At 38.2% G+C, this 16337-nt stretch overlaps 1 pseudogene; it reads left to right on the top strand.

Annotated features, from left to right (window-relative positions):
• The first annotated feature begins 15521 nt into the window (after positions 1–15521).
• On the top strand, positions 15522–16134 carry LOC138386708 (large ribosomal subunit protein eL15-like; annotated as a pseudogene).
• The last annotated feature ends 203 nt before the right edge of the window (positions 16135–16337 follow it).

Raw genomic sequence — 16337 nt, 5'->3', positions numbered from 1 at the left:
TCCTCAGCAAAGCCATCAGTGAATAAGAACATAAATACACATAAATAAAGGCTGCTTCTGTCCCACTGAGCTCCTCGAGAAGTTCACAGTGACCTTTATTACCAAACATTTTCCAGACAAGAACGTTTGCATGTTTAAGAAAATTCTCAAGCTGTTTTTCTCTGTCAGACAGAAAAATGAGTCCACCACAAGTGCCTATAATAACCATAATAATAATACTATTTGTAGATTATTAAAATATCATTTAAAATTTTGTAATGCTTTCCAACTTTAAAAGAGCTGTCCTCTCTTTAAGGCAGTGGTGAGCTTGATTCTAAACCTTGAAGTAAGCCAAGTATGTCCTTACACCAACAACTGATAAGTAGGTAGCTCACCACGTGAGACCATTTTTATGATCCTTCTCCATTTATCCCTAACCTTAAACCATTTCAACTGAGTTTCTTCCTAGTTTCTTCCTAGCTTCTAAGTCAGCGCTCCATCTCTCATTTGTAGCCTTGAATAAGTTCTTTGGATTTAGTATTAGTTTTATTTGTCCATTCAATTGCTATGTATTGAATGTCTGATTATATGGCAGACACTATAGAAACAAAGGTTGCCGATTGACAGAGTTTATACTCCAGCAGACAGGCAATTATAAGGCAATTTAAACCCCAAAGCTGTACAGGCTTCTGGGAGCATTAAGTAGAATGTTTTACCCATACTTAGAAGAGAGGAGAAGAGTTTAAAGTGAATTTCCAGCTAAGCTGGGACTGGAATGATGAATAGGAGTTAGTAAGACCAAGATGGAGTGAAATATCATGTGCAAATGCCCAGGAGGGAGAGAGACTATGGCATAAGCCCAGATCTAAAAGTAGATCAAAATGACTGGAGCTCACTATGAGACTGTGTGTATTGATTAGAGTCCCAGGTAGGAGTAGGGAAAGGGGAGCTGTGGAGAAAAGGTGCTGTAAGGAAAAAGCACAGCATACGCAAAGTCTAAGAGAAAAAAATATGGTAGGAACTGAACAAGCTGACTGTGACTACTAAAGTGTGAGGGATGATAGTGAGCAATGAGGATGGAATCAAGAACGGGACCACCGAGGACCTTACAAGACATATTAAAGGGTTTGAACTCTTCTAAGAGCAAATTCCAATCTAGCTCTGCCCCAGGATAACCCATTCTCTACCCAGCAGTCAAAGTGTTCTTTTTGAAACATCTATCTCTAGCCCATGTCCCAGTCCATCTTAAAACACCAATGGCTTCCTGTCACACTCGAGGTAAAATGCAAGTTCCTTACCATGGCCTAGTAGGTTCTACATGATCTCACTGCTGCTTCCTTCTCTGACCTCATCTCAAAACTCTCTCCCCCCTACCTATTTCATCCCAGTTACATGAGCCTTCTGTATGTTCCACTAGCAGGTTAAATCCTTTCCCTCCTCAGGGACTTTGCACTTACTCTTCCCCCTGTCTAACATACTCTCCCTCCAGATCTTAACATGGCTGGACTTAGCACAAATGCCATCAGCACAAATGCCATCAGCACAAATGTCATCTCACACAGGTCTTCTGATATCATCCACTCTCAGGCTGCCCTCAGCCCAACCTTTTGTTATTCTCTACCTTATAAGTCTCTTACATTTTCCTCATTGCTGTATTGAATTAGGTAGGGAAGGCTTACTGACGCTCTCCCTACCCCCAATGTAGAATGACTCAAAGACGATAGAAATGTATTTCTCATGTACAGTAGTCCAAAGTGGGTATTCCTGATTGAAGGGTGAATCTTTTACATGCAATTATGCAAAGACCCAGGTTACTTGCATCTGGTAGAGCTGCCCGTCTCTAAGGCTCCATCCAGAGCTGCTGGGAAGGGAAAGAGAGTCTTGGCCTGGCAATGAAATCCAATGTTTTCTTTTACATTTCATTTGGGAGAATGAGTCCTATGACCACTCAACCAGCTACAAAAGCATTACAGTATTTCTCTGTACAGCTACTTCCAAGCTACAAATGCCATATACAAAGAGGGAGGAGATTTTAGTAGATGATCATCTCTGCTACAGTAGTATAATCAATATTTAAAATTATCCTGGTTATTTATCAGTTTGTTTATTAGTGGTACTATTAGTATTTTTCCCCCATCTAAAATCTGAGCCAGGCACAGTGGCACATACCTGTAACAGCTACTTACGAGGCTTAGGTGGGAGGATTGCTTGAGCCCAGGAGTTTGAACCCACCCTGGGCAATATAGCAAGATCCTGTCTCTAAGTTTTTAAAAAATGAAGCTGAGTTTCATGAAGCCAGAAACTTTTTCTGTCATGGATACCACTACAACTTCATTTCTTAGAAATAGGGCCTAGGAGAGTAAGTGATCAATATTTGTTTTTTAAATATTTTTTTGAGGCAGCCTGGGCAACATAATGAGACTCTATCTCTAGAATAAACAAAACAAAAAAAAAGTTTAAATGAAAGTGTTGCTAGAAGTAACCTTGGTCTTCACTTTCAAATCCCACACTTTTTCCACAATGGTGGTAGTGTCTTAGCCTTCCTACAAAGAGAAATCAGAGACCTGGCTGTCTTGTGAAGAAGTAAAAATAAGGGTTAGAATCAGTGGTTTCTGAAATTCCACTCATCCAGCTCTGACATTTTGTGTGCCCTGATTTCTTTTATAATGTAAAGAGGAGGAGGGAACTTGCTCCTGAGATGTTAGTGTAGCCTTGCATTAAATTGGACAATGAGTTAGATTCCTTGGTTTGACTTAGGGCTGCAGCACATTTTCAAACCTGAAATTGGCCTTAGTGTAGGCCGTGATATCTTCAGGCATGTGACCAGTTCTGCAAGGCTGTACTGTGTCTCATGGGAAAGGCAGGGAAGCAAGATAGAAACAAGCTTTGTACCACTGAGGCTCTTTCTCTTATTCAAATGCAGCTAAGGTGCAATATTTTTAATCAGTAAAGTGATTGTACTGATTTCCTTGATGTAGCAACAATTACAGGTTAGGGTCTGGTATATTGAAAATGCTCAATAAATATTTGTTTAATAAGTATATTAGATTTAAAATATCAGTGACAATTAGAATGTTTAAATATGTGAAAATAAAAAAACTGACCAAGGGAGTTTGTAAATATGGTCGCAACTCACCAATTCTCCATCTTCTAAAAGTGCATGTGTTACCCAGGAAGTTGCCACCTTGGTTACATCTACAGAACAGCAGGGTCTCATAAAAAAACCTTTACAAGGATTATCTTTTTCTTGAGTCTTTGGGGAAAAGAGGCATTTGGGAATGGCTGCTTCAGAGTCACACCCCCTCATATCTCCTTCTTTGCTCTCCTGACTTCTAAGTACCAAATCTCAATCTTCATTCCTACAACTACTATTTGCTCTCTGTCTTAATGTCTGCTAAGAAACGGCCATTATCCCTTTTATTTCTATGTATAGTAGGCTTTTCCTGCAAAGAGAAATGATAGCACTAAACCAGTTCCAATATAAAGGCAAACCCCAAACTCTACCAGCCCAAACACAGGGGCTGTCCTTTTTTAAGCTCACTTGCTTTCACCTTATCAAGACCCAGGATCTTTTCTCCCTACTTGCAGAGGACCTTGTAAGTCCTCAACCCTAATCCTCAGTTTTTATCAATGCTCCCTTCTGAGGGTTTTCTCTGGGTGCCAGTGCTTGCTCTAGCCTCACTGGGTACAGTCTTGAAGAGCAGGAGAATTAAGTTGTATCTGCCCCCCTCCTCCGTCCCCCAGGAATAGCCATCAACCTTTATGGAAAAACACCCATGGTCCCTCACCTCTCAGGTGGGATATGCTAGTGGTAGGCTGGGGCTGTCTCTCACTAGCTTCCAAGGCCTGATAATAAATTTTTAGGAATTTGACGAGTCAGTTGTTAAACAGTCACTAAAAACTGAATTATCTACATTTCACTTAAATAAATTATATTAAAAACAAAAGTCATAAATACTCAAATGCATCACTTTCTAATGATTTTACTATTATACATTTTGCTATTATCTATGCTCTTGAGGTTATTTATTAAGACATGTATTTTATCTGGATGATGGAAATGCTCTATAACTAATGGTGTGCTACTGTGAGTCCTTCCAAACTCTCTGTTCAGTGATGTCACATTGGTAGCTCAAAATAGGCCATGATGGGAGTGTTTACAGCAAAGAAATTGGCAAATGCTACAAATCAGGGCTCTTTTTATCCCCAGAGAGCTCGATGTTAAGCATTTACCCACACACCCCTGGATACCACTGAAGTGCACGTCCTGTACTGGCTCACAGAGTTCCCCAGTGGGATTCAGCTACAGTTACCCACATTTACTGGCTACCTTCATATGCCTGTCTCATTTCCTCACTTTGCCCACTGATGTCTCTTAAGATCACCTCCAGAATAAATTTGTAAATTTGTTACATTTATATTTATGATGTTGTTTATTTGTTAAATTTGTCTCAGGGTTAGCTTCTAGATGAATGCACACTAAGACACTGCTGGATGCTTCTATGTGGTTTCATTAACTCTCAGTGGACAGACACCTCAGCCTGGACTCTGGACTACCTCTGCATATCCAAAACATCTATGCACACATTTTGTAGACCTTTGGTGTAGAGGTGACAGGACCTTCAAGAATATTTTCTCAAAGAGGCATTTCCTGACCACCCTACCTAAAATAGCATCCCACCATCATCCCCTGTCCTGCTTTATTTTTCTACATAGTACTTATCACCTGGCATAATAGATACTCATTTATTAATTTATTATCTGTTTATTATCCCACTAGGATATAAGTTCCATAAAGACTGGGTCTTTATTTATTTACCTCTAATTTCTACATTTTTGATGCAGTTTAAACCCTATCCTACATCAACCAATCCACCAAACAAAACTGGGTCAGACACAGGGGATGTAAAGAAATATATGATGTGGTCCTTCCCCTGGAGAAGTTAAGAGGTTAATGGAGGAGACATATAATGAAATAAATGATAATTCACTGTGTTCAGAAATGGTAGCAGTGGCCTACTCTGTGTCTGTGCAGTGTATCTCTTTAACATCTGTCTTCTGTATGTACTACTGATTCTCCACTCCAATTGCCACTGTCTCAGATCAGTCTCTCTTCAGCTACTTTCCTTCTAAATGAGTGCTCTTCCTCCAGGAATTTCAATACTCTGCATATCCTATCAGAGTGAGCTTATAATACTACAGCTGTGATCATGTCTTTTCCCTCATAAACTCCGTTCAGCAGTTTGATATTGCTTACAGAAGAAATCCAAAATCGTAAATGTGCTATGGACAATTCTTCAAGGTTGTTGTATCCTTATTTACTTCTCCAGTCACACTTTCTAAGTCAAACTCTTTGCAATTTTAAAAATATAAAGCTTTACTTGCTTGTTCCCTATCTGGGCGATCCACCTTTTTCCCCTCATTTCCACCCCTATCATGACCATCATCACACGGCTGATAGATGCACTTCTCCATGGATCTCGTTCACTCCTGCATGTCTTAGAAGTGAGATGCTAACTGCCTTTGTTCTGGACTATCCTTTCCAGAATATTTACATACCTAATAACCTTAGAAGGTAGAGACAGTGTCTTCCTCTGGAACAAAGAGCAGGTTTTCTTACTGCTCATTCTAAAAGACTTGAGTTTCCTAAGCTCAGGATCTCTCTTTTATGACACAGCCGACTGTGTGTTCAGGGTCATCTGGCTTTCATCTTGTCTCCCTGTGGGAATTGGGGCTCAGTGAACCATAGCAAAGATATGGTGCTAAGCTGGCTACTTCAATCACTGTGAGCAAAAAGGTGTAATTTATCCCTGATCCAAGTATCTTGCACTTTCTACCATCATCCATGCAACTATGGCGGAATAACTTGTTACCTTGCCAAAAGGGTAAATCTTACATTCTACATAGTCCACGAGAATGGCACAACATTTGCTTAACTTTAAGATGTAACTAAAGAATTCTATTGTGAAAAGAAAACTGAGAAGAAGATACATTAAGAAAATACTTACAAGCAGTGCAAGGGAATTTATGGTAGTCTCCAAAGAGGGCCCCACCTATTAATTTCCTTACTATATATATATGCCGCTCCCTATTTCAAGAGATTGAGTTTAATTCTTATTCCCTTGAGTCTGGGATGGCCTTAGTTTGGCAGAAATTATGTTCTTGAACTTCTGAAAGTAGATTGTTAGAAGCCTTTAGTTTCCATTTGGGTGTCTTAGAAACTTGCTTGTGTCACATCCCCTCTTGTCACCTTATATCATGATTTGAGAAATCTAAGCCACATGGAGAAGCCACATATGGGAGCTCTGGTCAAAAGACCCCACTGAACTCTCAGCTCATAGCCAGGAGCAACTGTCATGCATGAGAGTGGACCACATTGACCATACAGCCCACTCAAGTCTTCAGATGACTTCAATCCCAGACAATACCTGCATGCAACTGCTGAGAGACCTCACATGGGAGCCACCCAGCTAAGCCTGGTCCACCCATGGTACTATGAGAGATAATAATAAATTGTTTAAACGGCTAAGTTTTGGGGTGGTTTATTATGAAGTAGATAAATAGAGCAGACTTGGATTTCAGAAGGCCTGGATCACCAAATAAAATACACAGCAAGTATTTTTAAAAGCACGCATGCACAAAATTACCAATGTAAACAAATTTATGTTATTCTGATGGTGGTGGAAAACAGCAATTTCTCAGATGATTATCATACTCAGGAAGGTTATAACGTATCTTCAGACATCGGCATAGCTAAAAGAGGGTATCAAATGATTTCTTACTTCTTAGGAAGTCAGATTTATGTGAAATAGTAAGGCTTTATTATACTGGGGACTTGTACTAGTCAGGGTGACCCTGTTAGTTTAAATTTATCTCAGGATACAATTTTTTTTTCTGACTGTGGAAGGTATAATGTACAGTCATATTGGAAGCAGCAGAAAATGTCAGTTCTTACTTTTCCAACATACATGAAGCCTTTCCTTATCATTCTATTTGTTATGACATGCATCCACATGATGTTTAATATTATAAGATCATTTTCATGAGAATATTAGATATTCTTAGAAATAACTGTAAAGGCAGTATAGTATAGGTCAGTAGTTCTCAAACTTTAGCATGTCTCAGAATCACCTGGGAAGCTTGTTAAAACCCAGATTGTGGGCTCTACCCCACATCAGCTGAGTCAGTATTCTGGAGTGAGACTGAAAATCTGCATTTCTAACAAGTTCCTAGGTAACACTGCTGCTGCTGCTACTCTGGGGCCCATACTTTACAAACCATCATAACTTCTTGCTGAATTGCTCATTTTATCATTATATAATGACCATCTTTGTCTTTTTTAAACCACTGCTGATTTAATGTCAATTTTATCTGTTATAAGAATGGCTACATGTGTTCACTTTTGGTTTCCATTTGCATGGAATATTTTTTTCCATCCCTTTAGCTTGAGTCTGTATGAGTCCTTGTGAGTTAGATGTGTTTCTTGGAGACAGCATATAGTTGAGTTGTGATTTTTTTCATCCATTCAGCCAGTCTATGTCTTTTAAGTGGAGCATTAAGACCCTTCACATTCAGTGTTAGTATTGATATGTGGGAATTTGTTCTGTTCATCATGTGTAATGATACCTTGTTGTTTTGTTTTCCCTCTTGTGATACTGTTTTAGACCTACTATTCAATCCAGCAAATCTACTACTGGGTATCTACCCAAAGAACAATAAATCATTTTATAAAAAAAAAAACACTTGCCCCTGAATGTTTATTGCAGCACAATTCACAATTGCAAAGATATGCAATCAACATAAGTGCCCATCAATTCATGAGTGGATAAAGAAAATGTGATACACACTCACACACACACACACACACACACACACACAACATGGAGTACCACTCAGTCATAAAAAGGAATAAAATAATGTCTTTTGTGTGACTTAGATGGAACCGGAGACCATTATCCTTAGTGAAGTATGTCAGGAATGGAAAAATAAATAAATACCGCATGTTCTCACTAATAAGAGGGAGCTAAACAATGGGTACACATGGACACAAAGAGATAAAAAGAACATTTGGAACTAAGAATGGGGGAGGGATAAATGGGGTAAGGGATTAAAACTTACCTGTTGGGTACAATGAACACTATTCCAGTGATGAGCACACTAAAACCCTGACTCAGCATTATACAGTGTATTCATATAACAAAATCATTTGTACCCCCTTAATATTTTGAAATAAATAAATAATCACTGCTATAGTATAGAGTGGTAGTCAAGAATGCTGCTAATGATGACAATGCAGACTACTTGGCTGCGGATCCCAGCTCTGCCACTTATTATTCTTTTGACATTGTGCCAAATATCAAAATAGGGGCGAATAAAGAATATTCTTCAGTAAAATAGGAGTAATAAGAGTAATATACAATATAGAGTTGTTAAGAACATCAAACAAGAGACTACACATAAAGCATGTAGAATAATTCCTGGCACATAATAAATGCAGTTGTCCTGACTGACAAACTGTTTACTCTAACCGGGGCTTTAGAAGATATCATAATATCTATTAACAAAAATCAGTGTAATCAGGTACCAACTTGAGCCATTTTTCTTCACAGGATTTTTAGAAAATTTCCTGCTTTCTTCTTTAATTTCTCTTTTCAAATTGTATCATATGCTTAAAACATATTCAAAGTTAGTTCAGTATCTAGCTTGCTCTCGATGACTATTTCATTTCAAAAACAACCAAGACCCATATAACTGTGATTAATCATCTGTTTAAAGGAAGTTGCCTAATTTGACACTTCTACTCTTTAGTATACTTCTTCATTGTACATTAAAGACTTCACTGGCCATTTTTTTCTAAAAGGAACGCAAAGAAAAGGAGTTTTTAAAGAAATAATTATATATATTCGACATTTACCTGTTACTTCCTGAAAGATGAAGTCTTGTCAAGAGGAAATGTTAGCATTACCAACAAATGTTTACATAGTAGAAATGATTCTTAGAATTCTTAAAGCTGTAGAGAATATTTTATTTTGGCTGACAAGACCACCAAGTACTGTGTTTTTACTTCTTATCCTGAGCAATGCTGATTTACTCATACAGTTTGTAACTGTTTGCCCTCATAATCAGGTTTCTATTTAGATATATTTGTGTTACCACTTTGCAAAGTTTCGTTTTTCTTTAGAGACTTTGCCCATAAAATGTAACACATCTGTATAAATCATAAATGGAACTTATTTAAAATTCAAACTGCTTAGCTTATCTTACCAAGCCATTTATGATCTCACCTTATTTAACTTTTCAGACTAACCTTGTCAAACTGTCACTTCTTACAAGAGGTGTGCTGATGAATGTTTAACAATCAGCTCTCTGAAGGAAAAAAAAAAAACCACCATCAACAACAACAACAAAACCCTGATTTGCTGCATTTGCCAATTTTCCAGATATAAATACTCTCACAATGGCCAATTTTGAAATACCCATGAGATATCAGGGAATGCAAAGACAGGAAGACATGTGCACAACTGGTTCTCATGAGTGAGCTAGTGTGAGCTGACACTAGCACACCACTGCCTCTGACACACATACACACGATAATGTTGTAATCATAACAGAGCATTCATGATTTCATAAATACAATAGCACTTTCAAGCCTCTATGCCTTTGCTCGTGCTGTTAGCCTGCCAGGAATATGCACCTAAGTGGGTACCTAGCAAACTCTTACTTTACTTCCAAGGCCCAGGAAAAATGTTAAATCTTCATTCATAGTTTTGCCATTACCCTCCAAGGGAAGAATGAATTACTCCTTTTTTCTGTGTTCACTTAACACTTTAGTAATACTTTATTAAACACTACTGCGTTTACTATGTGTGTTTGTATTTGTGTATGCCTAACATAGCTCCTGGCACATAGTAAGTAATCAATACATTTACATTTCACCATACTAAAAAGAAGGCCTCAATTAAATAAAGGCCCAGAGTTTTAGAAAACATAAGAAAATACATTTTTCAAATAACAAAACAGGTGAAAATAGTTTAAAACCTATTTAAAAATACGTGACAACCCTTTTAAAGGTAAAATATGCAAGTAAGGGTATTAATCATATGGGATTTTGTTTACAGAATACAATGTTTGAATATTTTAAATATATTCTTTTACTTAATTCTTATTACATTTAAGAAGGGCTAAAAATACTAAAACTCACAGAGGTAAAACCACCCACTCTAAATCAGAAAGCTAATTATTAACGGAGTCAAGACTGAAATTTTTCTAATCTATCTTTTCTACTGAAATATGTGGTCAGTCTAATCTATACCCAAAAGCACTATAAGCTTCCTACAGCATTGTATACTCAATAGTCACTTAATAAATATCACTGACTTTTTCCAGCCCAAGCCTGGTAAAATGTAATTCAGTAATACACATTTAATTCATTTCAGTCTTTCAAGTTTTGATAAACTAATGTAGAAACAGGACTTGAAGAACATGTTAAAATTATAAAGTGTATAATTTTCTAATCCAGTGGCACAATGCTAATTCAGTCCTTCATCAGATCTGTATTGAGTACCCACTATGTAATAGCTAACATTTATTGTCTCAATATGTGCCAGGCAGTATGCTGAACACTTTACATATATTATCTTTTTTCATTCTTACAACCATTTGAGGCAGGTACTATTATTATCTGCATTTTTCAGGCAAGATTTAGCAAGTTGAAATAATGTGATCAAGGTCACATAGCTAGTACATGGCAGAGTCAAAGTACAGACCCAAGACTGACAGCTCCACTGTTAACCACTATGATATACTGCTTCCTTTTTATTGTTGAAATAAAGCTATTGAAGACTCTTAGCATTGGCAGCAACAAATACTCTTTTAGATATTGGGGATACATGAGTCAGAAAACTAGTCCCTGACTTCAAAAGAGTTTAAGGTCAACTCAGCAAAGACAGGAGGATATCAGCATAAGTATATTTAGAAAAAAATGTCCTTAAAAAAGGTTCAAGAATTCAGAAAAGAAGGGACTTGAAACTGAAGCAGACAAATGGGTGTAAAATTTGAGATGTGCACCCAAAAATAAGGAAGAGAAGAGAACAGGAGGAAAGCATTCCAAACAAGAAAAAAAAGTGTCATGCATGGCGGTAGGAATACAAGATGATGTGTCACTCAAAGATTACAGGTCACTGTAACATGGAGGTTTAGAAAGTAAGATTTTAGGATTGGGTACCAGAGAGTCCTAAATATCAGGAAATGGAAATTGAATCTTATTCTTTGGCCATGATTTATGGAGGCGAGAATAACTGGCAGAACAGAAAAATGGTGTTAAAGCATGATTTCCCTCTGGCATCAGTTTGTAGGACAGATCAGAGGGAGGAGAGGACTAGGTAATGGGGAAATGAAGTGAAAGAATCTACTGCAAATGCCTTCATGAAGACTCAGTAAGATTTCGCGACTATGGATGGAGGGACTTTATAACCTCAGTAACTAGGAGAAAAATAAGGATATTTGGGATAAAGGCACTAGTTTGTGAATGCAGATGAGCCCTTTGTTTGCAGATACTCTAAGGATGAGATGATATAAAAACTTCCAAGGGGAAATGACCATCAGGTAGCCAGAGATTTTTATGAAATTGAATTCAGGAGAATGATCTGGATCAATAGTCAGAGCCTTATCCAACTAGAAGTAATAGAAAATGTCTTAAGGGTGGGGAAAAAATCTTAACTAAATATAATTACTGAAATGTATTAAAATAAATAATATAGTTAGTATATAGCAAAAGGTTAAAAAAAATCTAAGGATTGTTAACGTGAGTTAAAATTCCCCCCAAAAGGTTAAATTTGAAGTAAGAATAAGATGTGATAGTTTATGAGACCTGAGAGTTACTTACTCAAACAGGTATGTTTGATCATATGAGCTTAAGATTCTATGTTTTAGTGAAGAATTTGGACCAATATTTCTTCTTCTCCAAGAAAAAGATTGGCGTACTAACCTACGAGAGAAGAAATTATCCACTCAAGAAGAAAAAGAAATAGAAAAAATTGAGTTGCTCACAAGCTGGAATTAAAAGTGCATTTTAAAATTTAAAAAAAGAAAATTTAAAATTAGACCAATGAAAATTCTTTTTATTTGAAGGCAATGTATAGGGAAAAGGAAGTGGGGGAGAGCAATCACGTTTGTTAAACAATAATAAAATGTAAATTTTCAATTAGAGATTTTTTTGTTGACATGTGTAATAATTTTTTTAAAAGTATCTAAACCTTTGAGTAAATAGAAATTTAGGGGATGGGAAGAGGAAAAGCAACCAGTAAAGGGGAGATTTTAAAAAATCAGCAAGTGTCAAGAAAGTCAAAGAAAGAAGTGGTGTCAAGTACTTTGTGGCCAGCAGTGCTAAGAACTAAAAAGAGGAGCAGGAAGACAAGGTCTGGGGAAAAAACTACCACTTTTCACAACTGGTTTAAAGGGTTCTCAGAGTTTTAATACAATGAGATGCGCAGGAATCACATTGCTTAAAGTTAAGAACAGTCAAGAAATGGAGACAAAATAATATAGACACTTTTTATAGTGAGCCAAGAGAAGAGGCAACAGGAGGTGGGAAAGTTTTTTGTCAAAATGGAGGAGACTCAGGTACAGCAGAGAAGACAGACCCAAGATTGGGAAAAAGAGAGAAAAAGACGGAACAAAGTTCTTAAGAAAGCAAGAGAACATGATGAAGTCAAAGGAACAATTGGAGGAACTAACAGTAGACTGCAAGATAATCACTTTTTCTTTCCTGTGAGACCCTGGAAAAGAAGGCAGGAACAGAAAACATATTTTGCAGTTCAGGAAAGGGTATGGTTATTAGGGGAAAAATCCTTTTGATAATCTACCTGCATCCAAACTCAGTCTGCCTGCCAAGTTGTCACAATCGTTGTTTAATGGAAAGCCTTCCCCTAAAGGGAGCAGGTGTGATTGGAACCAATTCAAGTGTGAAGGAGTTAACGCTTCCTTTGGCAGTTTCCCACCTTTCTTCTCCCTGTTCTTTCTACCACATCCTGCAGGTGCCCAGTGGCCCCCCACTGGGGAACTACATCCAGGTCTGCTCTCTGGGGATAATTCTCAACACCACACGTATTAAAAATTTAGATCATTGTTTTTTTTGTTTGTTTGTTTTGCCTGTCTGTCAATAAAATGCTGATATATCATTGGGTCTTTTAGAGGCTGGATTACTATTGCCTTCCTCTCTCAGGTTATTTCCTCCAAGCAAAGTGTTCTCTATAAGGAAACCTCTGCCCAAAGGAACAAGTAGAGTTTCTGGTTGTTAAGGGTAGAGGGTCCTGACAAGGGTCCCTTCAAAATTATACCATATGGTTGAAATCCACATGGCTTTGATGTTTTTTTTTTTTTTGTTGAGACAGAGTCTCACTTTGTTGCCCAGGCTAGAGTGAGTGCCGTGGCGTCAGCTTAGCTCACAGCAACCTCAAACTCCTGGGCTCAAGCGATCCTACTGCCTCAGCCTCCCGAGTAGCTGGGACTACAGGCATGCGCCACTATGCCCGGCTAATTTTTTCTGTATAGATTTTTAGGTGTCCATATAATGTCTTTCTATTTTTAGTAGAGACGGGGTCTCGCTCAGGCTGGTCTCGAACTCCTGACCTTGAGCAATCCACCCGCCTCGGCCTCCCAGAGTGCTAGGATTACAGGCGTGAGCCACCGCGCCCGGCCTGGCTTTGATGTTAAATCAATCCATAGAGAGGTGGTTGAACAGAGATAGGCACTCAAGTACAGGAATAATGACTGTATCTGACACACATCAGTGCTAATTAAATGGAAGCCAGTATTATTTATAACAATAAATTTAATGAATTATTGCTAACGGGGTTTTTTCTCTCCTAAAACTTGCTTTATAAGAGAAAATAAGAGGGATGGGAAATTTCAAATTGGGATAGGCTCTGTATCAGTAGTCACAGTTCTCCAAAGAAACAAAACCAGTAGAGTAGATAGATAGATAGATTTCAAGTAATCAGCTTATACAACCGTGTGTTAGGGAAGGTGTGCAGACTGAAACACTTCGGCAAGAGCTGATGTTGCAGTCTTGAGGCAGAATTTCTTCTTCTTCAGGGAAACCTCAGTTTTGCTCTTAAGACCTTTCAACTGAGTAGCTGAGGCTCATCCACATTATGGAGGGAGATCTCCTTTACTTAAAGTCCACTGATTGCAGATGTTAACCACATCTACAAAATACCTTCACAGCAATACCTAGTATTTGGTTGCATAATTAGGTACCATAGCCTAGACAAGTTGACACATTAAACTAACCAGCATGATGTGTAAGAATAAGGCTGTGTTAGGCACAGTTTTAAGTAGATTGCTGTGTTGCATTATCTTCATACCCTCACACAACCACTTTGCATAGTGATGTTTTAGGGATAGCTAGGACAAGAGGTATGCCTTAAATCTAACAGAGAGAAGAGACAACTCCAGGAGGAGAGATATGAAGGATTCGGAGGATTGAGTGGAAACAGAAAATAAGAATTATTTAGGAGAAACAATCAGAGCCTGAGAATCCCCATGGGGGCTCAAGTATTCATGGAATGAGTTAAAACTATTTTTATTTTTACTTAATTATCCAAGAAAGAGTGACCCCATAATACTGGAAGATTTGGGAATACTCAGGTAGGTAACATCTAAGGTACATAAAACCAGAATGACTTTGATGAATTAAATAATGTTCTTTCTATCTGTTATATTTGGCCTTTTTGTGTTGATTCTTTTCTTTTGCATATGAATTATTTTTAAAATTTAGTATGTAAAACCAGATTATCACATCAGTGATTGATCGAAACCAGAATCAATTTTCTTATTAATTTATCAAAATTTGCAGTTCTAAGTAAGTCATGTTGCTTATTAAGAGGAGGAAGAAGAGCTAACATTTACTGTGTGCTTACTACATGCCAAGCCATCTTACTAATTTCCTTACTCTCATTTTCTCCTCAGGAGGGCTTTTTAAGTTAGCTATAATTATCTTGATTTTGCATATAAGGAAGCAAGATTAAAGAGGTTAGACATAACACAAATGAAAAATAGAAGCAAAGTGTATCTAGGTCTCAAGTTAGGGCCTCCAAAGTCCATGCTTGACCAATATGCTGAAGTGCAGTTCCAAAGCTGCAAGACCACTGTTTTTGGAGGAGTTCCCAAATGTGTTCTTAGTTGCCTTAGGGCAACCTGAGAAGATCAGAAGAAAGTTGTGGAGCTTGGAGTGCTAAGACAGGAACCCCTCATCAGCTAGATCAAACTCCACATTAATCATGAATATATTGCTTTCCAGTATTCAAAAAATTGTAAAAACCATCGCTTTAGATCATTAATTACAGCTATCTGCTAGAGGATCTATTAACTGCAATTTTTCTTGAATTAGTACATACGATCCAAAGGACTTGATGTAGTCTAAACTTACAGTTTGGTGATTGAGGTCCAATCACAATTTAGAGCAAAAGAACTCCTCATTTAAAATGAATATCAAAAGCCTCTTTCCTTTCCGTCTGGCGGCAGCCATCAGGTAAGCCAAGATGGGTGCATACAAGCACACCCAGGAGCTATGGAGGAAGAAGCAGTCCGATGTAATGCACTTGCTTTCTCTGAGCGTTTGCTGCTGGCAATACTGCCAGCTCTCTGCACTCCACAGACTTTCACCCCACCCCACTGGATAAGGCGCACAGACTGGGATACAAGGCCAAGCAAGGCTGTCATACATAGAATTCGTGTGCGCCGCGGTGGCATCAAATGCCCAGTTCCTAAGGGTGCAACCTATAGCAAGCCTGTCCATCATGGTGTCAAACAGCTAAAGTTTGCTCAAAGCCTTCGGTCTGTTGCCTAGGAGCGAGCTGGACGCCACCGTGGGGCTCTAAGAGTCCTGAATTCTTACTGGGTTGGTGAAGATGCCGCGTACAAATTTTTTGAGGTTATCCTCTTTGATCTCTTCCATAAAGCTATTAGAAGAAATCCTGAGACCCAGTTGATCACCAAACGGGTCCACAAGCACAGGGAGATGCGTGAGCTGACACCGGCAGCCGGAAGAGTCGTGGCCTTGGAAAGGGCCGTAAGTGCCGCCACACCGTTGGTGGGTCTCGCCGTGCAGCTTGGAGAAGGCGCGGAACTCTGCAGCTGCACCGTTACCGCTAATGTAAGTAATGTTTGTAAGGTTCATACCTAATAAACAATTTAGGATGTTCAAAAAAATTAAAATAAAATAAAATTTTAAAAACCCACCTCACTAGCAGGAAAAAAATTCAGATCTAAGTAAGATAAATATTCACTGAATAAGTAGCCATGATCAAACTGAATTAATTTTTAGATTTTATTTCATCTCTGGCTGCCTATAAAGG

The sequence above is a fragment of the Eulemur rufifrons genome, chromosome 7 (genome assembly GCF_041146395.1).
Source record: "Eulemur rufifrons isolate Redbay chromosome 7, OSU_ERuf_1, whole genome shotgun sequence".
In the NCBI taxonomy this organism is placed as follows: domain Eukaryota; kingdom Metazoa; phylum Chordata; class Mammalia; order Primates; family Lemuridae; genus Eulemur; species Eulemur rufifrons.
The sequence above is the reverse complement of the archived record's forward strand: the minus strand, read 5'-3'. Positions and strand labels throughout refer to the sequence as shown.